At 37.8% G+C, this 27015-nt stretch overlaps 1 long non-coding RNA gene across 1 annotated transcript; it reads right to left on the bottom strand.

Annotated features, from left to right (window-relative positions):
* Positions 1–1068: 1068 nt before the first annotated feature.
* Positions 1069–26496, bottom strand: LOC139940987 (uncharacterized). The gene is made up of 9 exons (XR_011786517.1): positions 26425–26496; positions 18370–18497; positions 18003–18131; positions 16802–16938; positions 13239–13375; positions 12055–12187; positions 10027–10162; positions 7367–7510; positions 1069–6895 (listed from the first exon to the last, which is right to left on the bottom strand). It is a non-coding gene; the product is annotated as an uncharacterized lncRNA (long non-coding RNA).
* Between the last annotated feature and the right edge of the window lie 519 nt (positions 26497–27015).

Raw genomic sequence — 27015 nt, 5'->3', positions numbered from 1 at the left:
CCACAAGACTATAGCCTTGCCTTTTTTATCCAACTTTGCTCAAATTTTGCCCAAAAATTCAACACAACTGTAGCCTTGCGTTTGTATCCAACTTTGCTCAAATTTTCCCCAAAAATTCCACAAGACTATAGCCTTGCGTTTTTTATCCAACTTTGCTCAAATTTTGCCCAAAAATTCCACAAGACTATAGCCTTGCCTTTTTTATCCAACTTTGCTCAAATTTTCCCCAAAAATTCAACACAACTGTAGCCTTGCATTTGTATCCAACTTTGCTCAAATTTTCCCCCAAAATTCCACAAGACTATAGCCTTGCGTTTTTTATCCAACTTTGCCCAAAAATTCCACAAGACTATGGCCTTGCGTTTTTATCCAACTTTGCTCAAATTTTGCCCAAAAATTCCACAAGACTATAGCCTTGCGTTTTTATCCAACTTTGCTCAAATTTTGGCTAATAATTCCACAAGACTATATATTAGCCTTGCGTTTTTTATCCAACTTTGCCCAAAAATTCCACAAGACTATAGCCTTGCGTTTTTATCCAACTTTGCTAAAATTTTGCCAAAAAATTCCACAGGACTGTAGCCTTGCGTTTTTATCCAACTTTGCCAAAAAATTCCCAAGACTATAATAGCCTTACGTACTTATCCAATTTTGCCTAAAATGTTGCCTTGTGTCTATATCAAATTGTGAGTGTTATTATATGTACAAGAATAAAGAATGATGCTATTTACGGGCAAGTCAACTTATAAGTTGATTTGTCTGAACTCGAAACTGTTGTCCATTATTTGTCTCATTATCTTTTTGGCGGCCATGTTTTCCCACAATGCAATAAATAGGGTGTGTATTTATTTAAAGATAGTTTCCTTGCGCAAAATGACTTGCTAAAAGCGACTGATAAACACACCCAATTGTATTGTGGGCAAAAATGACAGCCTGGGGGCCCACCGGGATAAGGTGGGCCCTCAATATTTAAGTTGGGGGGGGGGGGGTTAAGGCAAATAAAACACAAGATACAAGGAGAGTCCTGTCCAATTTTTTATTGAAAAACTTTGCCAAAAAAAAAGCAGAGTTGTGCAAACACCTGTGCCTGTCGGTGGACCCCCTCGGCCACCTGGAACTTGTGATGATCTAAAGGCCCAAGTGCAATGGTTGATATGTTTTCTGTTCAGTGAAGTTCAATTGGATGTTCTCCTAGTGTCTACTTCAAAGTTGTAATGTCTCACAAAAAATAAACGAGCTAGACGCAATTCTGCGCTTTATTTTTTGACGCAAGTGTTGAGCAGAAGGTAGTTGTTGCTTGCTTAAATGAACTGGTGCCCTCAGGGGCCTAAGATTTCACCGATTGTTGTCTCGTAACCAGGCCGCACTGGTGGTGCCAAGAGTTGTTGGCGCTTGTTCCAATGGGATCCTAACTCGACAGATGATGAGAACTTCTGTCCAGATGATGATGTGCTGGTTGGAGAAACAAATTCTGCAATGGCCACTAATTTCCCCCTTGCTTTCCATGGGGCTGCAATTTGGACGTTCAGATGTAGTCAACTGACAAAATGGCTTCAAGTGAACTTGTTTTTGGCCAACTTTGATTTAAAAAAACAGTTGACGATGTGCAAAACACGTTGCATGTATGCAACACACATTGCATGTACCAAAGGCTTTGAGACAAATGCTTGACGCATTGCACAAACGTCGCAAATTTTTTAACAGTTTAGCTAAATAGTGACGTTTTCTCACTATGTTTGCCAATAAATAATAACAAAGATGACATTGGATTTATATAACGACTACCATCCTAAAAGAGACCGACTTTGACCATAACGACAAAACATTTCAACACAGCTAAGATTGATCAAGAACTGAAGCATTTGATTTACTTTCTAGACTACTAAACAACACAGCAAATGATTTCTGTTTCCTGAATTGGCGTTTATAAGGAATACTTTAACTTGATTTGCGTCAGCCTGTTTGGCTTTGCAGAAATAGAAAAACCAAAACAATTTTTGACAATTAATTCCCCACTCAAATTATTATCTAATAAAATGAGGTTCCAAAGATCTTCGTAATTTAGGTCACAACTGTTCCCTAAATTAAAAAACTTGGAAGGAATACTTTCCCTTTGTTTGTGCTTAACATTTTTAAATTAGCAAGAGAAAGAATAAAAACAAACACAATTTGGCACACGTAATTCCCCTCAAATTATTATCTAATAAAATGAGGGACTAAATATCTTTGAAATTTAGGGCACAACTGTTCCCTAAATTGAAACTTTGGTTGGAATACTTTCGCTTGGATTGCATTGAAAGAACAGAAACAAACAAAAAAAAACAGCTTGTGCCAAGTTATTCCCCTCAAATTATTATCTAATAACATGAGGGACTACAATACTTTGCAATTTAGGGCACAACTGTTTCCTAAATTGCAGTCTTATTAGGCATACTTTGACTTTGGTTTCAATCGAACATTGTTGGCCTTGCAGTAGGAAAAAGTAAATTTTGCCTAGTTTTCCTCTACAGTACGACAAAACTGCTGTATAACTTATTTCCCCTCAAATTATTATCTAACAAAATGAGGGGCTAAGGATCATTGCAATTTAGGGCACCCCTGTTTTCTAAAGTGAAGTTTCCTAATGCTGGCCTTTACTTGTACTAATAAGGCAAACAACTACCAGCATGCTGTTTTGCATTTGTTTCCCCCTCAAACTATTACCTAATAAATGAGGGACTAAATTTCTTTGCAATTTAGGGCACAACTGTTAACTAAATTGAAGGTTTTGGTCGAATACGTTCACTTGGTTTCCCCCGAAATAGCCTCGCAGGATGACAAAACTTGATTTCCCCCTCAAATTAGTATCAAACAATATGAGGGACCGAATGGTTTCAATTTTTGGCAAGGGTTGACTTTAAAAATGTGCTCATTGTGACAGAAACTTATTTTGACTCGCAAGTTTAAACCCCCGTTTTGGGTGACACATAAGTTCGCTAACTTTTTCTGTCAATAGCATCATTGGTGAAAAGAGTAGCCCTATTATTTGACGTCTTTGTGCTGTAAACTTTTCCTACTAAATTTGAGACCAATTCATCACCTTGAAACCTTGAATTGACCTATGACCTTCCATGCAATGGTTTAAATTTTGACTGATCAACTTTTGACCTTTGACACAAAATGGAGATTGAGTTGAACAAGTAAACATCCTTAGCTAGAACAGATTGAATGCTGAAAAATGTAACTATACATGCTTGCTCAAACTTGAACTCAAAGAACATGCAGTTTAGTTTAACCTAGTCTGATTTTAAAAGCCATATCCTCAGACAGGATTTTAAATGTCTTAGACATTTAGTTTTGATTTTCAAACCCTAATGTAAGATTTGAGGGGGGATGTCCCAAGTTAAAACATTTATAAACAACTTTCTGTTCAAGGGTGTTCAATTCTACCTTGTGTGACTTATATACTAAAATAAGAATAAGTTGTGAATAACCCAAATTTGAGCTTTTATCTAAAAAATTATGTTTGGATTTTTTTCCAAAGATTTGTTTAGTTCTATCTAGTCTGTATTCTCTAAAGATTTAAATGTTAACGTTGCAAATGTTTAGATCTACCTATTGCTTGGTTTTTAAAATTTATATTCTAGAATAAGATTTAAATGTGAATACTCCAAGCTTTTTGAGAAGTATAAACTTTTGTCATTAACCTTTTTGTTTAGATGCATTGAAAACTAATTAAGTTCTACCCTAGTCTGATTTATAGAAGAAAGTATTCTCCAAAGATTGAAATGTTTTCCTGGCGAGATCAATGTTTAGTTCAATTTTTTTTAAAACTTACTCAAGAAAAAGATTTAAATGGGAATTTCCAAAGCTTTTGGAGAAGCATAATTTTTATATGATAAACTTTCCACGGGCTTTAAAAGGGAATTTAGATCTACCAAGTATGATTTTTAAAACCATGGTCTCAGAAATAATAAGGTTTAACGTGAATGTTGCAAAGTTTTAGAGAACTTTTATGATAAAATTTCTGTTTGGCATTGATTTGAAAACTGAATCTGTTTATCTCGTGCAATAGTTTGCCCTTGACCATGACTAGAGCCTAAGAACCTTGACATAGACCTGACCTTTGACCTCTTCTAAAAACAAACGACTCAAAACAACTATAAATTATAGGAATCCAATGTCATCTTTGGTATCAAAAGGCAATAAAATTGGTGTTCTTACTAGATATTTTGAATGTGAAGTGGCATGACCAAGCAGAACATGTTTCTCCAGCCCTCATATCACCAACTGGATAGAAGTCCTCACCATCCACCAAGTCCAGATTCCATTGGCTCAAACGAAGACATCTCAAGACACCTTTGTTGATCATGAAAGATCCCCAGTACAAACCTGTTTACTCGAAAACAAAAGAATGACGTGACCAACAAAAGGCTAAATTATAAGGGGCCCTCATCCCGACGTCTTGAGAGATCTTGCCGACCAGAACGTTTTAGGGACCAACCACTAACTTCCAGCTCAGGCCCTAGTACAAACGCATGCTTCCAAAAATGCTCGCTCTAGCTCGTCAAATTTTGTAAGGCATTACACCAGTGAAGGAGAACACTAGTCGTGCATCTAAAAGAATTTCACTGAACGGAAAACATATCTTCCATTGCACCCGGGCCCAAAGAACCAACACTTGTTCCAGGCAGCCGAGGGGGTCCACCAACAGGCACAGGTGTTTGCACAACTCTGCGAGTTTTTCAGAGGGTTTGGATGAGGCCCTAACATAGCACAATGAGCTGCTCATACACAATGAGTCCATAATTTAAATCTTGAGATTTTCATTAAAAAAAAAACAACCCTGAACCAAAAACTTGAGAAAAGCAAAATAAAAAAACGTCGTTTCCCTTAAGATCTGAAAGATATTGCCAATATCTTTCAGAACAAAAATACCATTTTATTACAAAATTCATGAATAGTGAAATTCGTTTTGGTAGAAATTTCCATATCTCTGCAAGATACAGAGATTTCCATAGTTTTGTTGGTTTTTTGGTTACTGAAACAAAGTAAACGGCTTCTTTCTTTTTTAAAATTTTACCTATATTTCCATAGTTTTGTTTTTATGCTTGGTCAGTGAAACAACAATAATGGCCTCGCTTGCAAGAAAAGTCATCATTTGTTGTGAAATGGTCTCATTTTTGGTAGGAGCAACTCTTACATTTAACTTTAATAATACAAAGACATATGATTCAGAATTTATTTTTAGTAAAAATAAATAAGAAATAGTTTGTCTTTTTCAAATCAAGATCAAAAAGTTCTGCCAAAAGATTGTTTAAATTTCTCTGAACATTTTAATCAGAGTGCCCTCTGACTGGTTAAACTGTTTCCCAAGAAAACAATCAGAGTGCCCTGATTATCTGCAAGGGAAGTTTTTCTTTGATTTTGAAAGATTTTGGGCATTGAATTTGGCATGTACAAATCTGAATCATATACCTTTGAGTGTGAAAAAGATTGATCTTTATAAACTTTAGTGAAAATTAATTTAGCACACGGGGGAAGTGTGGGTAAATCTAAACACAAATCAGAGTAGGTAAAAGTGGATAACAATTCAACGAAAAGTGTCACGACACAAAGGAAGTGTGATTTCAGAGTAACACAAGGGAGTGTCAGTTACTCACTACACAAAGTGTGAGCCCAGAGTAACACAAGGGAGTGTCAGTTACTCACTACACAAAGTGTGAGCCCAGAGTAACACAAGGGAGTGTCAGTTACTCATAACACAGAGTGTGGGCCCAGAGTGACACAAGGGAGTGTCAGTTACTCACTACACAAAGGAAGTGTGAGAGTAACACAAGGGAGTGTCAGTTACTCACTACACAAAGAAAGTGTGAGCCCAGAGTAACACAAGGGAGTGTCAGTTACTCACTACACAAAGGAAGTGTGAGTTCAGAGTAACACAAGGGGGAGTGTCAGTTACTCACTACACAAAGGAAGTGTCAGCCCAGAGTAACACAAGGGAGTGTCAGTTACTCACTGCACAAAGGAAGTGTGAACTCAGAGTAACACAAGGGGGAATGTCAGTTACTCAATACACAAAGGAAGTGTGAGCCCAGAGTAACACAAGGGGGAGTGTCAGTTACTCACTCCACAAAGGAAGTGTAAGCAACTCAGAGTAACACAAGGGAAAGTGTCCGTCACCTACTCAACACACAAAGTGTGGCACAGCCTGAAACGCTGACTAATATACAAAAGTTATTAAACTATTATTAAACTAACAATTAAACAGGAAATACCAAGTCAAATTTTTGTTTGACTTCTAAGAATTTAGACACTAAAGTGTCTATCATTTCAGTCATGCAACTCTGTATTTTGATAAAAGATCTTACATTTCCAGAAATCCAGGCACAGCAAGATTTTGTGCTGTGTTTTTAATTTGTTTAATGGTTATAAAAAAAAAAAAACCATAAAAATCAGATGTTGCATTCCTGTTGCTGATGTATGAGATGGGCAAAACCCCGCCTAACTAATACCCTCTTGGGGAAAAATTCCCATCCGGCTCCACTATATGGCAACCAAGTTTGTCAACTCCACACATCAGCACATCTAAATTTAATTAACTATTTAGAGCCTTTGACAACGTTTCAGTTTGTGAGATTCATGATTCACCACACAAGGGAAGTATGGATCATCACATAGAGTAAAGTGTGAGCGATTCACCACGCAACAAAAAGTGTGAGCGATTCACCACACATCTAAAAGTGTGAGCCATTCACCACACAACTAAAAGTGTGAGAATTCACCACACAATTAATTATAACTACATCCCTATAATATACAAATAATTACAAAGTATACAGCAAGGTGGTGCATCTCTACCAGTGATGGCTGCTGACTCCTTGAGAGATCCGACCTTCTCCGACTGGAATTTGATCTATAGAAGACAACAAAATAAAAAATAAAAAAAATTAATGATCTCTGATAATATAGCAATCACCAGACAAATTTGGGCTTCAATTAAAAAACCAAAAACCACAAGGGGTAGTAAGTCCAGCACTTTGTACCAATTTGGTAGGTCCAGCAGTTTTATCGAAATTGGGCCTTAAGTTTAAACAAAATTGCTCGGGTTTAGCAGTTTTGTCAAATATTTGTCTAACATAAAATACAAAACTGCAAAGGGTAGGTCCAGCAGTTTTATCAAATTTGGGTCTAAAATTGGAAATAACATCGCAAAGGGTAAGTCATGCAGTTTTGTCAAAATTGGAACTAAAATTTAAAAAAAGAGGAAAAAAGGGAATCCCAAGGGGTACGAGTCGTTAGAGATACACCAGGGTAACTTTAAGGTAGAAAACGATTTCCTTATAAATGGCAAACTTTGCTATCACTGCCAAAAATGTATAATTACCTTCAATAAGGTTGATTGATTGCTCGAGGTGTTGATCGGTTCGACACTCATTGTCTTGATTTTGATCCAAAGAGGTTGTGCATCCCTACCAGTGATGAACGCTGACTCCTTGCGAGATCCGACACTCTCTGTCTGGATTATGATCTGTAGAAGACACAAACAAACCAAAAACAGATTTATCACGGCTGCTGATATACCAATCACCACAAAAATATGGGCCTAACATTGAACAAACCACAAGGGGCAAGTCTAGCAGTTTTATTCCAGAAAGGCCTAAAATTGCAAAAAAAATTGGGCCTCAAATTTGAAAAAAATCTTAACGGGTAAGACTAGCAGATTTATCCAGTTGGGGCCTTAAATTGAAAAAAACACAACGGGCAAGTCCAGCAGTTTGATTAAATTTGGACCAAAAATTGATAAAATCACAAGGGACAAGTCCAGCAGTTTTATCAAATTTTGGCCTAGAATTGAAAAAATCACAAGGGGCAAGTCCAGCAGTTTTATCAATATTTGGCCTAAACTTTGAAAAATCAGAAGGGGTAAAGTCTGGCAGTTTTATCAAATTTGGGCCTAACACTGAAAAAATCACAAAGGGTAAATTCCAGCAGTTACAGCAAATTTTGGACTAAAATTAAAAAAATCACAAGGGGAAGTCCAGCAATTTTATCAAATTTGGGCCTAACACTGAAAAAATCACAAAGGGTAAAGTCCAGCAGTTACTGCAAATTTTGGACTAAAATTAAAAAAAATCACAAGGGGAAGTCCAGCAGTTTTATCAAATTTGGGACTAACATTAAAAAATAAAAGAAATCACAAGGGGTGCAAGTAGTAAGGGGTACACCAGGGTAACTTACAGTTAGTTAAAGATTTCCTTCTAAACGGTAAGCTCTACTGTTACAGAAACATGCAAATGCTAGGATGTTATGAATATTCATTCCTTTTCTTCAGAGATACTGCCTAAATTTGTTCAAGTTCTTTTTAATTTTGTGTAAATATTCATGAAGGGGTTGGTGCCAGGACCCAATTGGCCATGGTTGTTTGGGGTCAATATTAATTATTCATTATGCACACTTTTGCCCCAACATGATGAGCAGTGAACCTCAAATTTAACCTTACAGTTAATTAGCATAATCTTGGGGGTAAGTCTATCATAAGAAAGGATCAGGGTGTCGGCTGATAGAGTGTACATAGTAGTGTGTGTGAAGTATATGGGAAAGGATAGTAGGAAGGATTCAGTAGAGTCTACAGTGGTAAAGAGTGTATGCTAATTGCCTGCTTCTCTGCTGCCAAAATAATTGTACACATATAGGTACAAGCTAATCCTTAAAACCAAGAAAATTAAGGGAACATTTCCTGCAAGCTAGAAAATATTTTGCAGCCAGATTAAATTTATGCCAGTCGAGTGCGGAGGATTAGATTTATTCACCCAATCTTTGACTTTGGCTACAAGAGCGACAGGTTGGACGACCCGATCATCAACCGTAAGTTAAATCATTTTATTATTATTTTCATGGATGAACCACTAACGTTGTGTTTGATTTAAGTGAAAACCTAAGTAAGGTGTTGATAAGTTTGAAGTGACACTTAGCTAATTTACCTCAATGAGATATCCCTTTTTGTAAAAATGAGTGAAAAAGTGGTGGCGCATACGGAAAGGTATCCATTGGTAAGTTTGAAGTGATGTTTAGTTAGTTTGAGCTGAGGTGTTTAGGGACACGTAGAAAGTAACTCATCAAGTATTGAGATCGACGATCTTGAATGTTTGTTTATATTGGTGTATAAACTCAAATTGGTGTTATTTTATCAAATGGCCAAAATTATGGCAAAGTGTTTCTTATGAATTTTTAGATGGCCTTTATGGGAGTGTGAAGGGGGGGGGGGGGAAAGTTTCCGTATGGCGCCACCACTTTTTCATTCGAAATAAAATAATATAGTATCTAATTTACCTGAATGATATATCCCTTCTTGTAAAAATGAGTGAAAAAGTGGTGGCGCCATACGGAAAGTTATCCGAAGGGGGTGCACAAGAAGGCGCGGATAACTTTTTGTATGGCGCCACCACTTTTTCACTAATTTTTACAAAAATGAATATCTCATTGAGGTAAATTAGATACTATGTTAAACTTTTCCAAAGGCACAACCAAGTGAATTTTTATTTGTGGTACATCAACAAACCACCCCTGGGAGGAGTGGAAGTATGACGATGATATAATCCAATTTGTATGGCGAGGGGAACGTATACGCCCCGGGCCATCATGGAAGCAAGATTCGCTGGATGGGCAAGTTTTGAGTATACAGCACAAGAATGAACTGTGAACAATGTTAATATAATTCCCCTCGGCCAAGTATTTTGCATCCTTCTGAGGTGTTGTTTGATGTGCAATTACTGAAGCAAAAAGTTGTGTTATTGTGAGTAAAGTGGAGGGCATCCCAAAGTGTGGGGACAAACGACAAAGGAAATCAAAGAGAAGGTATTTTAGTTTTGGAAGTGAAGAACAACATATTTTGAAGAAAAGCAGTGGGTGATATTCATCCTCAGTCATGTAATTATTTAACATTCTAAAGTTTGTATTGAAGAAGTTAAGAATACTGCTGTGTAAACAATTTGCTATTTTGGGTAACCCTTTTTGTTCTGATTTTTGCCAAAAATGTATAATTACCTTCAATAAGAATGATTGAGGCGTTGATCGGTTCGACACTCATTGTCTTGATTTTGATCCAAAGAGGTTGTGCATATCTACCAGTGATGGACGCTAACTCCTTGCGAGATGCAACACTCTTTGTCTGGATTTTGATCTGTAGAAGAAAAAAAACAAAAAAAACAAAACAAGATTATCACGGCTGCTGATATATAAGCAATTGCCACACAAATTTGGGCCAAACATTTAAAAAGTCACAAAGGGCAAGTCCAGCAGTTTTATCAAATTTGGGCCTAACATTTAAAAAATCACAAGAGGTAACTCCAGCAGTTTTATCAAATTTGGGCCTAAAATTGAAAAAAATCACAAGGGGTAATTCCAGCAGTTTTATCAAATTTGGGCCTAAAGTTGAAAAAAAATGATAATAAAAAATGCATGGAAACAGCAGTTTAAGCAAATTAAAATGCATATTATGCTTAGAAAGATGTTGTAAAAGTAGAGTACAATGATCCACACAAACATGCCTTGAAATTGCACCGTTTTCCATTCACCTCGTCGACAAACATGGTCGGCCATTTATGGTAGTCAAAACTTTGACTCCCATAAATGGCCGACCGTGTTAGTTCGCGACGCAAACAGAAAACCGTGCAATTTTGAGTGATACTTGTGTGGATCATATTCTACTTTTAAAACACCTTTCTAACCATATGCATTTCATATGCAAACGGTTTCAAACGCTTTTTATAGACCAACTCGTCTGATCCAAGGCAACGTGTTCCTTTAATAGTTGATTGGCTTCCGACTGGTTAACTCTGAAGAAAAATATTGACAAAATAGGGAGACCACCAGCATGCAGGCTAGGTAGCCCAGTTGGTAGAGCACCAGCACATTAATCTCGAGGTCGTTGGTTTAAACCCTGCTTGGTAGGTACAGCGTTGACACACTAACATGGAAGATGTCAGCTTTTTTAGAAGTTTAATTTAGAAGTGGGGTGTTGTGGCCCAAGCGAATAAGAGTACCGAACTCAAGCTCTGGTGTTTCTGATTAGCTGAGTGTGGGTTCAAAACCCAGTCATGAAACTTGTGTCCCTAAGCAGAACACCTTTAAGTTAAAACTTTAAATGCTTCTCTCAACCCTGTACCTGTGAGGTCAGAGATGGTTTTTGTGATTGGTTCTTGCAATCGAGATTGCCCAGTAGCTAAAGGCAGTTCGAGTCCTTTGTTTTGGCAGCGGGTACCGCAACGATATAATAGACGTATAATAGACGTACAAAAAGTACCCAATATAATAGACGATATAATAGACCTACAAAATGTACCCAAATCATTAAGGACACAAGTGTCATGACCGGGACTCGAACCCACAATCTGCTGATCAGAAGTATCATGCCTGTTATGGGGGTACAATACAGAAGAGGAATTGTCCAGAACACTTAGTACCTTTTTTCTCAAAATAAGTTGTAGGCATTGAAATAACACACGGCATCCACAGCAATACACCGATCCATCAAGCCAGGCCCAATTGTCATTGACCAATCACAACCGCGAAATCTGATCACCATTTGAACCGTTTGGTGATCTTTGCACTAATGGTGATCGGGTTTGGCGGCTGTGATTGGTCAACTGGTAAGGAGGCGGGGCGTAATGGATCGGTCTATTACAGTGGTGCCCTGTGCTTTTGCTGTGGTGCCCCCTGCAAGGTTCCAATACAATTTTACATTTGCCTCATAGAAGTGCCCATTACAAAGGAAAATTGTTGTGCCCCTTCAAGTGCGAAGTTCAGCCCAAGGGCCATGTCACTAGGGGCAATTTAGGGGCAACCAGTTCCAGGCAATCGCCATGAAGAAAATCCCATAACATTTCATTGTTCACCTACTAAGTGGAAGCGCCACGGCCGAGCGATTAAGAGCAACAAACTCAAACTGTGGTGTTTCTGATCAGCAGAGTGTGGTGTTCAAATCCCCAGCCGTGACACTTGTGTGCTTAAGCAAGGCACTTAATCATTGCTTCATTATTCGGATGGGACGTAAACGTGTTTTTTTTCCCGTACCTTTAGATGTGAGCTGTCATAGATTGCTGGTCACTTTGCGTTGCTTCAACTTTGATTGACACATCTCTGATGAGTGCGATAGACAGCCAGCCATCATGATTGAAGATCTGGCGCTCTGCCTGCGTTAGTTGATCTGTAAGTTGATGACAAAACATGTCAAGAATGAATACAGGTTTAAACATTTAGTGAGTATGGTGTCGGGGCACAGATAACGGCACCGAACTCAAGCACTGGAGCTACTGTTCAGGAGAGTGTGGGTGCAAATCCCGGTCGTGACACTTGTGTGTCCCTGAGCAAGACAATTAACTATAACTGCTTGAGCAAGACAATTAACTGTAACTGCTTTGCTCAAACCAGGTGTAAATGGGTACCTGTGCGGGCAGAGATGGTTCTTTTGACTGATATAGCCGATAGCGCATACTAATGTTGCACGGGCTGTATATTCCAAATGGAGCCGAGTTGGCTTAAGGAATAAAATAAGGCCAAGTGACCAGGGGTAATCATTTTGGAAGTGCTTTGAGACGCCCTCAAATATTCATATTCGCCACAAAGTGTCAGAGCAGCAATAGGCTGCCATACTTGAAACATTACTATAAAGGAATAAAAGTGTGGTGACTCGTTCTTTCACGGCCGTTTAGAACCGGCAGGGTCGTACCTGTTTGATAAAGGCCCGAGCCGAAGGCATGTACCTCACACGGCAACGACCCTGCAAGGTTTTCAACAGCCGTGAAAAACGAGTGGCTACTCTTTTATATCCATTCATAAATGCCTTTTTGGTTAAAATGAGTAATAAAGTAAGAAACTCTGTAAAACTTATCCGTTTCAGATGTGCAATAAGCTCTGTATCTGTACATGTACAGTACGACGTCCGTGTGTTGCATTGTTATGACTGGCTCTTCCGACAGTTTCCGGGTATGTTTGTGCGCATGCGCGTATAGTCTTGGTGCAACACGTTCTGAGTTCTTGTTTTCCTTTCACACCACAGCACAGCCAACTTAAAACCGCCAGACTTGCATCGCCCGAAACAAGAAACGTCTTGCACCAAGACTAGCACACAACCGTTTATAAACACTCGTCATTATCAAAGGTTTAAACACCCCCACATGACGCGCTCTCCACCAATAAAGGTGAAACTGTCTGAGGTATTTTAAATTATGGTTTAAATTCAATCATTTTTCTTGTACCTTTAGATGTGAGCTGTCACAGAGTGCTGGCCACTCTTTGATGCTTCAATATTGATAGATTGTTACACCTCTGCTGAGTGTGCTGGAGAGCCAGCCAACATGATTGAAGATCTGAAGCTCTGTCTGCGTTAGTTGATCTGTAAGTTGATGACAAAACATGTCAAGAATGAGTACAAGTTTAAACATTTATTGAGTAGGGTGTCGTGGCCGAGCGGTTAAGAGCACCAAACTCAAGCACTGGAGCTACTGTTCAGGAGAGTGTGGGTTCAACTCCCCGTTTGTGACACTTGTGTCCCTGAGCAAGACACTCAACTATAATTGCTTCTCTCCACCCAGTGATAACACTGCTGGACTTGCCCCTTGTGATTTTTTATTTTAAAGTTAGGCCGAAATATGATAAAACTGCTGGACTTACCCCTTGTGATCTTTTTCAATGTTGGGCCCAAATTCGATAAAACTGTTGGACTTAACCCCTTGTGATTTTTTCAATTCAAGGCCCAAATTTGATAAAACTGCTGGATTCTACCCCTTGTAATTTTTTTCAAATTTAGGCCCAAATTTGATAAAATTGCTGGACTTACCCCTTGAGATTTATTCAATTTAAGGCCCAAATTTGATAAAACTGTTGAACTTAACCTCTTGAGATTTATTCAATTTAAGGCCCAAATTTGATAAAACTGTTGAACTTAACCTCTTGTGATTTTTTCAAATTTAGGCCCAAATTTGATAAAATTGCTGGACTTACCCCTCGCGATTTGTACAATTTTAGGCCCGAATTTGATAAAACTGCTGGACTTACCCCTTGAGATTTATTCAATTTAAGGCCCAAATTTGATAAAACTGTTGAACTTAACCCCTTGTGATTTTTTCAACTTTAGGCCCAAATTTGATAAAACTGCTGGACTTGCCCCCTTGTGATTTTTTCAATTCAAGGCCCAAATTTGATAAAACTGCTGGATTCTACCCCTTGTAATTTTTTTCAAATTTAGGCCCAAATTTGAGAAAATTGCTGGACTTACCCCTCGCGATTTGTACAATTTTAGGCCCGAATTTGATAAAACTGTTGAACTTAACCCCTTGCGATTTTTTCAACTTTAGGCCTAAATTTGATAACACTGCTGGACTTGCCCCCTTGTGATTTTTATTTAAATTTAGGCCCAAATTTGATAAAACTGCTGGACTTACCCCTTGAGATTTATTCAGTGTAAAGCCCAAATTCTATAAAACTGTTGAACTTAACCCCCTTGTGATTTTTTCAACTTTTGGCCCAAATTTGATAAAACTGCTGGACTTGCCCCTTGAGATTTATTCAGTTAAAGGTCAAAATTCGATAAAACTTTTTGACTTAACACCTTGTGATTTTTTCAACTTTAGGCCCAAACTTGATAAAACTGCTGGTCTTTCCCCTTTGTGATTTTTCAATGTTGGGCCAAAATTTGATAAAACTGCTGGACTTACCCCGTGAGATTTTTTCAATTTAAGGTCCAAATTTGATAAAACTGCTGGATTCAACCCCTTGTAAACTTTTACAAATTTAGGCCCAAATTTGACAAGTTTGCTGGACTCAGCCCTTGTGATTTTTTTCAATTTAATGCCCAAATTTGATAAAACTGTTGAACTTAATCCCTTGTGATTTTTTCAACTTTTGGCCCAAATTTGATAAAACTGCTGGACTTGCCCCTTGAGATTTATTCAGTTAAAAGTCAAAATTCGATAAAACTTTTTGACTTAACCCCTTGTGATTTTTTCAACTCAAGGCCCAAATTTGATAAAACTGCTGGATTCTACCACTTGTAATTTCTTTCAAATTTAGGCCCAAATTTGATAAAATTGCTGGACTTACCCCTCGTGATTTGTACAATTTTAGGCCGAAATTTGATAAAACTGCTTGACTTACCCCTTGTGATCTTTTTCAATGTTGGGCCCAAATTCGATAAAACTGTTGAACTTAGGGAGCGTCTCAAAAGTCGGGCACGTTCCTAGCGCAAAAGAACGTTCCTGCGGGCATATGCCGGCAGGATCGCAACATCATGACATTAGGAACGTTCTAACATGAGATTGGACGCGGTCACGCATTAGGAACGATCCAAAAGATCGCTCTGGCGGTCCAAAGGACCGGTCCAAGTAAAGCGGCGGGGATACTCTTGCGATCCAAAAAGAACGTTCCTACCGTTCCGACTTTTGAGACGCTCCCTTAACCCCTTGTGATTTTTTCAACTTTAGGCCCAAATTTGATAAAACTGCTGGACTTGCCCCCTTGTGATTTTTTCAATTCAAGGCCCAAATTTGATAAAACTGCTGGATTCTACCCCTTGTAATTATTTTCAAATTTAGGCCCAAATTTGATAAAATTGCTGGACTTACCCCTCGCGATTTGTACAATTTTAGGCCCGAATTTGATAAAACTGCTGGACTTACCCCTTGAGATTTATTCAATTTAAGGCCCAAATTTGATAACACTGCTGGACTTACCCCTTGTAATTTTTTTAAAATTTAGGCTCAAATTTGATAAAATTGCTGGACTTACCCCTCGCGATTTGTACAATTTTAGGCCCGAGTTTGATAAAACTGTTGAACTTTACTTAACCCCTTGTGATTTTTTCAAATTTAGGCCCAAACTTGATAAAACTGCTGGACTTGCCCCCTTGTGATTTTTTCAATGTTAGGCCCAAATTTGATAAAACTGCTGGACTTACCCCGTGAGATTTTTTCAATTTAAGGTCCAAATTTGATAAAACTGCTGGATTCAACCCCTTGTAAACTTTTACAAATTTAGGCCCAAATTTGACAAAATTGCTGGACTTACCCCTTGTGATTTTTTTCAATTTAATGCCCAAATTTGATAAAACTGCTGGACCTTCCCTTGTGATTTTTTTAATTTGAAGGCCTAAATTCGATAAAAATTTAACTCTTGTGATTTTACAAATTTTAGGCCCAAATTTGATAAAACTTGCTGGACTTATCTACCCCTTGTGATTTTTTCAATGTTAGGCCCAAATTTGATAAAACTGCTGGACTTGGACTGAAACCCACACTCAGAAACACCCGAGTTGGAAACTGATGCTTCTAACCGCTCGGCCACGACACTTCCACAAAAAGAGGGATTGTTCAAAATACTTTGTACTTTTCATATAACAAGTTGCAGGCCTTGAAATCCCACGGCATCAAAAGCAATTGCAGTGGTGCCCTGTGCTTTTGCTGTGGTGCCCTCTGCAAGGTTCCAATACATTTTTACAATTGACTCATAGAAGTGCTCATTACTTGTGCCCCTTCAAGTGCGAACTTCAGCCTAAGTGCCATGACACACAAGGCAATTCACGGGCAACCAGTTCCGGGCAATCTTCAAGAAGAAAAGCCAATTAACATTTCAATGTTCACCTACATGTATTACTCTTGTGGATTTAAGACGATGTTCGAAAAAAATGACTTGTGTGCTATCAAAGTGGTCCTGTAGCATACACTGATATTGGTGGCCTCCAAAAGATGCCTGTAAAAGTTGCCTTATGTGACAAGGCCCTAAAGCTGCCATACTAAAAACATTACTCATGGTTCAGTTTCAATACCTTTAGGTTTGAGCTGTCATAGATTGCTGGCCACTCTGCGATGCTTCAACATTGATTGATTGACACATTTCTGCTGAGTGCGATGGACAGCCAGACATCATGATTGAAGATCTGACGCTCTGCCTGCAGTAGTTGATCTGTAAGTGAAGACAAAACATTCTAGAATGAGTATAAGTTTAAACATTTAGTGAGTAGTGGCCGAGCGGATAAGAGCACCGAACTCAAGCTTTGGGGCTTCAGCTCAGCAAAGTGTGGATTTGAATCCTTTCGTGACACTCGTGTCCCTGAGCAAGACAATTAACTATAACTGCTTCTCTCCGCCCAGGGGTAAATGGGTACCTGTGAGTGCAGAGATGGTTCTTTTGACTCATTAAGTCGATATCTCTTATTAATGTTGCACAGGCTGTAAATTCCACAAGGAGCGAGTTGGTTTGAGAAATATCTTAACTGGCTCAGGGTTAGTAATGTTGAAAGCACTTTGAGACACCCTTCAGGTGTAAATCGCTACAAAAACACTATTATAATTATTGTTATTAAGTAAAACTAACATTCTTCCTCAGAATTTTGAAAAACAGTTCAACTTTAAATTTTTGCCAATTAGACAGAGAAAATTGTCAGATAAAAATGCTACGTTGTTGAATGTTGTACGTTAGAACGGTAGATGTTGACAAGTTATGTATCATTTTGAAGCTCAGGAAACATTTTTTCAAGCATAGTTACTTTTGTAAAATTAGGTTAATGTTCAGAATATTTTTTTTACTTTCCAAGAACCAACTTCTTGTTTATCAGTTGTTCAAATATCTAAATTTCAAAACATTTCCTGTAACTGTAAATCGTATGACAGCTGCCAAAAAAGACAAGTTTGACATCATAATGAAGAGAATGTCGTCTTCTTTTCAAAGGTATAATACAAAATGTTTCTTTCAATGAATAAAACTATTTGTTTGTTAAATTTTTCCTGATGTAGGAATATACAATTAGTGTACGTGCAGGCGCTTAGGCAAATACAGCCTTTTTTGTAAATAAATGCTTAGGCGAATATGGGTTAAGGAATGAATTAAGGTCCAGTGACCGTTGGTAATAATGTTGGAAGTGCTTTGAGACGCCCTGAAATATACTTATTTGCCACAGCGTGAGAGCAGCATTAAGCTGCCATACTAAAAACATACTCATGGTTTGTTTTCAAGAATATTTTTTGTACCTGATGTAAGCTGTCATAGATTGCTGGCCACTCTGTGATGCTTCAACATAGATTGATGACACATCTCTGCAGAGTGCGATGGACAGCCATCATGATTGAAGATCTGACGATCTGCCCGCATTAGTTGATCTGTAAGTTGATGACAAATAATGTCAAGAATTAGTACAAATTTAAACATTAAGTGATTAGGTTGTCATGGCAGTGTCCCTGAGCAAGACACTGGACTATAACTGCTTCACATTGTAGCATACACTGCAATTGGTTGCCTCCAAGATACCTGTCAAAAATGCCTCGTGTGACAAGGCCCTTTAGTTGCAATAATAAAAACATTACTCATGGTTCGCATGTTTCAATCAATTTTCCATACCTTTAGATGTAAGTCGTCTAAGATTGCTACGATGCTTCAACATTGATTGGATGACACATCTCTGCTGAGTGTGCTGGAGAGCCAGCCACCGTGATTGAAGATCTGACGCTCTGCCTGCGTCAGTTGATCTGTAAGTTGATGACAAAACATGTTTGAATGAGTACTAATTTAAAAGAACACGTTGCCTTGGATCGGACGAATTGGTCTTTGAAAACCATTGAAACCGTTATGAAATACATTTGGTTAGAAAGATATTTTAAAAGTAGAATATACTGATCCACACAAGTTTGACTCGAAATTGCACGTTTTTTCTTTATGTCACAAACTATCACGGTCAGCCATTTTATAGAGTCAAAACTTGGATTCCACAAAACCGTGCAATTTCAAGACACGTTTCTGTGGATCATTATATTGTACTTTTAATTTATCTATCTAACCATTTGCATTTCATACCGAACAGATTCAAACACTTTCAAAGACCAACTCGACCAGTCCCAGGCAACATGTTCCTTTAAACATTTAGTGAGTAGGGTGTCGTGGTCGAGTGAATAAGGGCATTGTCATCAAGATCTGAGGCCTCTGCTCAGCAGAGTGTGCAGGGGTTGCCTTTAACTTTTTTCAACTGGCCACCAGTTGGCTTGATTTTTCATTGGTCCGCCAGGTGTTTGACTGGTCCTCCAAATTTTGTATGTTTTTTTTTTTTTGATCTAATAGTATACTGTTGTATACCAACTGCTCGATTTCCGATCGTCGCTATTTCAAAATTCAACATGAATTGCAACGTCACCTTAAATGCACTGGAAGCCATACTTTATTTATGTGTACCAAGTTATTGTGTTCGTAAGGGGGAACATTAATTTGAGAGTATTTTTTCTTTAAAAATGTAATAACAATGTTATTAAAATTAATTCAAAATCAAGTCAAATTATTTGTCAGAACAAAATTTAAAATGATCTTTATTTAGGTAGTTTTTTTTTAGTCCAAGGTTTATTGTAACCACTCGACATAAAAGTATTCCTAAGTAAGAACAACTTTTTTATGAAGAAAACAAAAAAGTGTTTTTACTATAGAAAAAAAAACCCAAAACACTTTAAAACTGACTGTTAAAATATCATTAACTTTTTATGTACTGCCTTCAAATCTACTGTGGCGGAGGGTTTGAATCCCAGACGTGACATATGTGTCCCTGAGCAAGACACTTCAACTATAATTGCTTCTCCAGGGGTTGCCCTTAGCTTTTTCTCATCTGGCCAGCAGGACCAGTTTGCTTGATGTTTAACCGGTCTGCCAGGTTTTTGACTGGAGTGTCAATTTGTTACATTATCTCGATAATATCGTTGCTATTTCAACATGAATTGCAATGTGAAGATAACGACACTGAGAGCCATTATTATGTGTTATATAGTTGGTAAGGGGGTTCATTAACTTGAGTGCCTTTTTTGTCTTAAAAAAATAATAATTAAAGATTAAAGTCGCGGAAGGGTGAATATCATGTTTTCTACACTCTCCACTCCTTATGCTGTGTGCCGAAGTAATTCATTGGTATATGTCTGTGTCTTGAGCACCCAGCAGGGTGGATATGTGCACATTACAAGTCTTATTGTTATTATTATTACTATTACTATTATTATTATTACTATTTTGTATTATTGTATGGCTGCTCTACAGACCTATGAAACATGGCAGGTAAGGCTACTAGGAAAGAGGCAGTGGTGCAGGAAAAAGCCAGTGACCCTCCAAATGTTTTTGCTGCAATAATGGACTCGAAACCCAACTTACATCGCTGGAAGGTTGCATGGTTGAGACGATTGACGGCTGTGCGAACAATAGACGAGATTATCGACAAGAAACACAACGTAATTCATGAAAGCTTGCAGTTTCAGATTGATAAGGTAAACGATAATTTTGCCTATCTCAAGAACCGGGTTAAAAGCCTAGAACAAGAGAAACCCATGAATGTCTATGTTGAAAACAATACTGATGAGCCATGCCCGGCTAATCCAAAGAAATGATTGTACAGGATTCATGTAGATAAAGTTTAATATAGTAGAAAATGGAACACTTTCTTTTGAAGATTAATTGAAGGTCACAGTGTGGTTTAATTTGTGCCTTTTTTGTTACTTAGGCCTACCTGAAGATAAAATGAATCAGTCCTTATTTTAACTTCCCTTTTTGCAAACTTAATGGAACAGTCTAATTAGCATAACTCAAACAAGTTAAGATCACCAGGTACTCAGGTCGTGGTTTGTTTCGTGCACTGTCAACTATGTGGTATGTTCCTTTTGTTGGAACCAGCCTTTGTTGCACACACACGGTACTTTTTGTTGTACCATCAGTTACTTTGTTCATATGGTCAAATGTTTCTTTAACCCTTTAACTAGGACTGCATTAGGCTTAATGTAGCACATTAAGAAGTGACAATAAATGCATAGCCCAACCAATGGACTAGGAAACTTTGATTGTAAGTGTCCCTTTATTTTCAGTTGAGTGGTGAATATAGAATAGTAGAAGAATACCTGGGATAATTAGTAAGGGTGTGGCTGAATACAAAGAAAGTGAGTGAGAAAGAACCTATGTACAAATGCTGTGTGAAGTCAGTTGACATCAAAACCTGAGAGCTAGAGGGTGTGTGAGGTTCTGCTACAGCCACCAACCAGTGCATGTTCCTAGGCAGATTTGTGCATCAGTTGGCATACAATTTTTATGCCAAAGCCGAAGCTAAGTGGACTCAGCCACTGAGGCAAATCATTCAAAGTTTAATGCGATATAGCTGCAAGTCCAACACATGTATGAGGGTAAGCAGACTCAACCAACACTACCCAATTAAAAACCGTAAGTTTTATGATTCCTGTTAACTCAAGCTGAACATTGGCAAATCAAGAAGTAGAAGTTGGCCGACTAAACTCGTTATAAATTGTTATTTTAATATTGTTTTTTTGTTTCATAGTAGACCCCTGTTTTCTTTAAACTTTTAAAGTGAAAGTATTGACACTTTCAACAACGGCCCTAATACTTCACAATTGCTGTTGTTGCCCCTAACAATTGCCGCAATGCCCTTCAATAACCAAATTTATTCACGGCAATGATGCCGTGCCCAAGCTTCCTCCCAATTTTTGTTTATGTTCAACGATGTCCACGTTCGAAAAATACGCCAAAAAGTACCGATGTTTGTGTAAATTTCATGCAACCCAATTTCACGCACATAATGCAAGAAACATTAAACGCTAGAGGGCGTTTCGGAACAGTGCGATAGCATGAGATTAAACACCCTCTATTGGTAATCTTATGCAAACCAGCAACAAACCCCTTTAGACAAAGACTCAACGTGTCTGCGCATGCTCGGGAAAGTGGTTTTCCCAAAAAATTGCATGCTTAGTACATGTAATATAAATCATGTACAGTATAGTTGTTGCGCACCGCATGCATTCATTCTGTCAAAATCATGTCAAAATGGACGGTTATGTGGGATTTTTAGCATCTCTACGAAAAAATTAAACAACTTGCAGAACAATAGTACGATTCCATATGAACAAAAATATTATTTTTTGTGTATTGTAAGATTTGTTCTTTATTTTGTGGAGTTAGATGAACGCTTTCTTTGTCAGTGGGTTAATATAATAAGTGCATGATCATTTGGTATATGAAGCAATCAATTGAAATGGAAAAATTGGAAGAGCAACTTTTTACAGCCAACTCTGCCTTGTTGCTCTTTGAAATTTTTGAAAATTGCCTCGGTGCCCTAAATTTTTACTAAAATTCATGGCAAAACTGCCTTGCCCCTTAAAAGCCATGAAGTATCAGGGCTGCAATAACCTTGCACTTCTTAAAATTGTATGGAAATTGCCAATGTTAAAGTTTGCTGTTAGTTGTTTAACTCTCTTCACCAAATTTGGACTAATTTAATTTCTTTCGTCAATTGATTTGTTAATTTTAACTAAGGTGGAAGATACATCGAAACTGATAATACTGTAGTAATTTATAGCTGAAAGACAGCCACTCTCAAGTGAAATTGAGAGAAGATGAAATTGTTTTGGTAACGCATTTCCACAAGGACAGAATTCTAAAATAATTTGTGTTATAAAATTAAGAGTGAAAGTTACACTTTAGTTAAAATAAAATAAAATAAAATAAAAAGCGAGTACTCGGGGAAAACTGTGACTTCATAAGGAAGCTTATACCACCAAAATGTTTGATTCATGATTGTTTATTCACGACTAGTGCCGTGCGCAACCGCAGCCGTTTTAACACTAGATTAGCAACAATTAATACCCAAAATGCAATGCAATCGTAACAATACTTACAGAGCGCGCGGATGTGTGTACACATGAAGGTGCACGTTTGAGTAAATTCCTGAGATCTGCACAGACGGCAGATTGCTGCGCAAATTTTCAGAGCCGAGTCAGCCGACAAACTTCCACAGCGCAAAACTTCAGATAGTACACAAGTTTGTCAAATTTGTTTTGCAAATCTTACGAATGCGCTCCACGACATCACTTGAGCGGAAGATTTTTGACATAACTTTAGCCAACAGTTTTAGAAATACATCCGACACAATCGTAGAAAACAACCTTTGAAAAATTATTGTTCTCATCCACAGAACTGCCCAACTAGATGGGGATCGACACAGGCCATGATCAAACATCTTTTAGAAAACCAGGAAGAAGTCAAGCAAGTTCTCGTTACTGACCACAAAAGAGCGCATCTCCTACCCTCATGGCAAGACATGAAAGTTTTAGGAGTCTGTTAATGAAGCCATGGAGCCTCTTGCTGAGCTGACCGTCGTTACGTCTAGGAGCAAATACCTGACGGTGTCAAATCTGAAGCCCATGCTATACCAACTTGAAAAGCAAGGATTGATGATGAGATGTCCGCCAGAAGAACCGCACACAGAAGGACTTCGACTCAACAAGCTTAGAGCCAACGTTCTGTAAGACTTGCTGCCTGGGTACAAGCCAATCAGAAGGCAACTACTCCTGAATATAACCACCTTTCTAGAACCTCGCTTTAAGGTATGCTACAATGTATCAGTTAGTTACATGTTACATCATTGTTAATGTTTTCACAATAAAACAAAATTAAGTCTTTGAAAAATAGTTGTTTTCACACAAAAACAAGTCTTTGAAAAAATGTATTTATAAAATAAATAAAAAAACAAATTAAGAAAATGACGTGAATTGTTCTACTCTCTATCATAGGCGACAGATCTGAACCACGAAGAGGGCGAAAATGAGCTAGATGTGGTTAAACAAGTTCTTTCCAAAGAATGTCCAGTAGAGAGCAACCATGATCAAGACATTGAAGCAGGCGTCACGCCAGGGCTCGCAATGCAGCCACCAGAGAAGAAGAAAAGACACGAACTGTAATTGGCTGGGCACTGTCGTGGACACAGCTGAGACCACTGAACGACGTAAGTCTACAAAAGTTTTGCTAAAAGAGGAAGTCTTTTTGTGTAGTCAACACCAGTCATCAACTGCGATAGTGACCCCCTGCGAACACAGAACCAGTGATGGCCTCCTTGGCTCGGAAATAACTTTGCATTCATACCAGGCCACTTCGTCACCTTCAGAACACCTCAGTAAGGCAGGCTCCGACATAACCCCCAACAGAGCTAAACTAAATCCAGACAAAGCTAGCATGTTTGTTTTTGTCTGACAACCTGTAAACCTGTAAACTCGACATAGCTATGACTCTATATCAACACTTTAGCCAACGGTAACGGGAAGATATTTTCCAATGTAGTTATAGATAGACGGATAAGTCAGCAATCACAACATGTTCTTCTTTACAGTTGCAACCACGTCTTTGTTGTTATTTTAAGAAAAAAATACCCGTGTCTTTTACGTAATGAATAAGGCTGATTTATTAGTGCGACTTTCTTTCATTTATAACCGTATATTGTTTTGTATTGTGGTTAACACTTGGACCTACATAACTTTCTATTAAGATTAAACAACTGATTTTTGAAATAAATGTATGTAATTCTTTATCTTACATAATTTCAACGAATTTTTGAATAATTTGTTCATAAATATGGCTCTTATAGACACTGGACACTATTGGTAATTGTCAAAGACCAGTCTTCTCACTTGGTGTATCTCAACATATGCATAACATAACAAACCTGTGGAAGTTTGAGCTCAATTGGTCATCGAAGTTGCAAGATAATAGTAAAAGAAAAGACACCCTTGTTGCACACAGTTGTGTGCTGTCAGATGCTCGATTTCAAAACCTCAAATTCTAAATCTGAGGTCTCATACTCAAAGTTGTGGAAAATGACTTCTTTCTCGAAAACTCTGCCCCTTCAGAGGGAGCCGCTTCTCATGTTTTATATTACCTCTCCCGATTACTCATTACCAAGAAGGTTTTATGCTAATAATTATTTTGAGTAATTACCAAAAGTGTCCACTGCCTTTAAATGTGTTTTTTTCTAACTCTTGACTAAGTTTAGTAACTACATTTAGTGTTGACAAAGTTTGAAGGGTCATCCAAACACGTTTTACTCTTTACATAGAACAGCAGGCCTGTCTACCTTATGTAGTTTCGACCACAAAAAATTGTATTTAGTCCACACCATACCACAGAATTACGGGAAAAATTAAATTTTAACAATTTTTGGGGATTGCAGAGTGGATTTTCTGGACTATTTCCTAGGTAAATGAGAGTTCACAGAACACGTGGAGCCCAATTTTATGCGAGATTTGATTAAAAAAGAAGAGATTTTACTTTGTATTGAAATGCAAAGAAAATCTGTTTGTGAGACACGTCTGTCTATGACTTGAGTTTACGGGAGACAATAGCCGAATGAACCTCGTAGTTCTAGGAGTAAAAAACACCCACCGAGTTCGTCATTCCGTCCATGTGAAGGTCCAAGGCAACAATTAATCCCATCCACATGCTGTAGTTCTGTTGGCCCTTAAAACTGGAAAACACCGGAAATTACCAGAAAACTACCCAAAAACCTTTTTTCCCCTGAATCAGAGAGTTGACTTTCCGAGACGCCGGCTGTTGTTGCCTGATATGCTTTGGACTGCACCATTATGGAAAAGGGTTGCTAACAGGAGCTTGCTAAATTAGGACAACAGAGGGCGTTGTTCAACTGTTTGTTGTTTAATTAAGACTAATTAATTTTGCAAAAAATAGAAATATTAATATTTTTTGTTCTTTATTCATACTTTGTAATCGTAGTTTGTTTTTATAATGTAATGTATTCTAGAACAAACCTTTATGAACAAGTTTTTAGGGGGGTGGGCAAAAAAAAGAAAACCACTTCAAGATTGCTTTAAAAATATGCAATTGTTTATTATAATTATATTAATTCATTTAAAAAAAAAGTATTGTGATGCACGTGCATATATGTGTATACAAAATATGTCACATATTTTATCATTTATGAACAAGAACAAGGAAAAAGGGCAAGAGTAGAAGATGTAATTTATATAAATCATAATGGAAATAACTACAAAAATATTGTTACAAATTAATATTTTTATTATCTAAACAAAATTATTATTAAAAAAACTTATTTTTTTGGGTAGTTCAAATAAAACTGATGAATTTATGATTAAACAGGTATTCCAATGTTTTTTGACAGTTTTTCTGGTAATTAACCGTTCCCCCCTGTTTTTTCCCAGTATAAATGCCACCCTAAGGCCTACCCCTTGTAATGTAAGTTGTAGTGGATAATTTCCCCTCATTTTTACAAAAGGGGATATCTCATTGAGGTAAATATGATACTTTATTATTTCATATCGAATGAAAAAGTGGTGGCGCCCTACGGAAACTTTTTCCCGCACATAAGCCATCCCTTCTTGCCACATAGTGGGTGCACGTCTAATCTGTCACTGTCACTCAGTGCATTGTGAATACGGCGGGTGAAGTCGCCAGTTAAAAACGAAATCTGCTGCTGACCGAACAAAAAACTCATCATTTATGAAATTCTGAGACGTTAAGCAAAAGTATCAGACTGAATTTTTAATCTAGAGATACATGAAGATACATTAATATTCATTTATGCAGGAAAAATGTGTGGGAAATGAAGAAATATCTGACATTTACCTTGACCAATTTTTTCACACGTTGGCTTTGTTGAAAGTTGAGACGGGAAAAGGGGGAATTAAACGCACGTGCTCACGTTGTGGCCGGCCTAGACTTGACTCAAGTCCCGATCCCATGCCATCGCCAGAAAATAAACTTGTGCCTGATTGGTTGTAGTGTAAAATTGGCGTGATGTGCTTAGGGACCTCTCACACGAGAACGGGACATGCTTGAATCAAGTATATATTTCCGTCCACGTGCGATTTGACTCTGTCGCCAAGTGTGCAAGTCTCGCGCGTTTCAAACTTTCGGTACCGTTATGCAACCAACCTTATCATTGGCGATAATTTATTCCGTATTTTTTTTTGTAATAATGTACTTTATGAGCATAGTTGTGAGAAATGTTACAAAACTAATGATTTTTATTTTATTTCGAAAAGCTTTAAATGTTTTCGTTTGACGTGATTTCTCGTTTCGATACGCGCGAGACTTGCAGAGTTTGATCACGTGCGGAAATCTAGCCGCTGATGACGTATGTAAGACGTCACCGGCAGACCGCCATTTTTAAAGCCAAATGGATGGCGTCCACATTCGCCTTCTCGACAAACACAG

Source organism: Asterias amurensis, chromosome 8, assembly GCF_032118995.1.
Source record: "Asterias amurensis chromosome 8, ASM3211899v1".
Taxonomy (NCBI): domain Eukaryota; kingdom Metazoa; phylum Echinodermata; class Asteroidea; order Forcipulatida; family Asteriidae; genus Asterias; species Asterias amurensis.
This window is presented reverse-complemented; position numbering and strand designations above follow the sequence as displayed.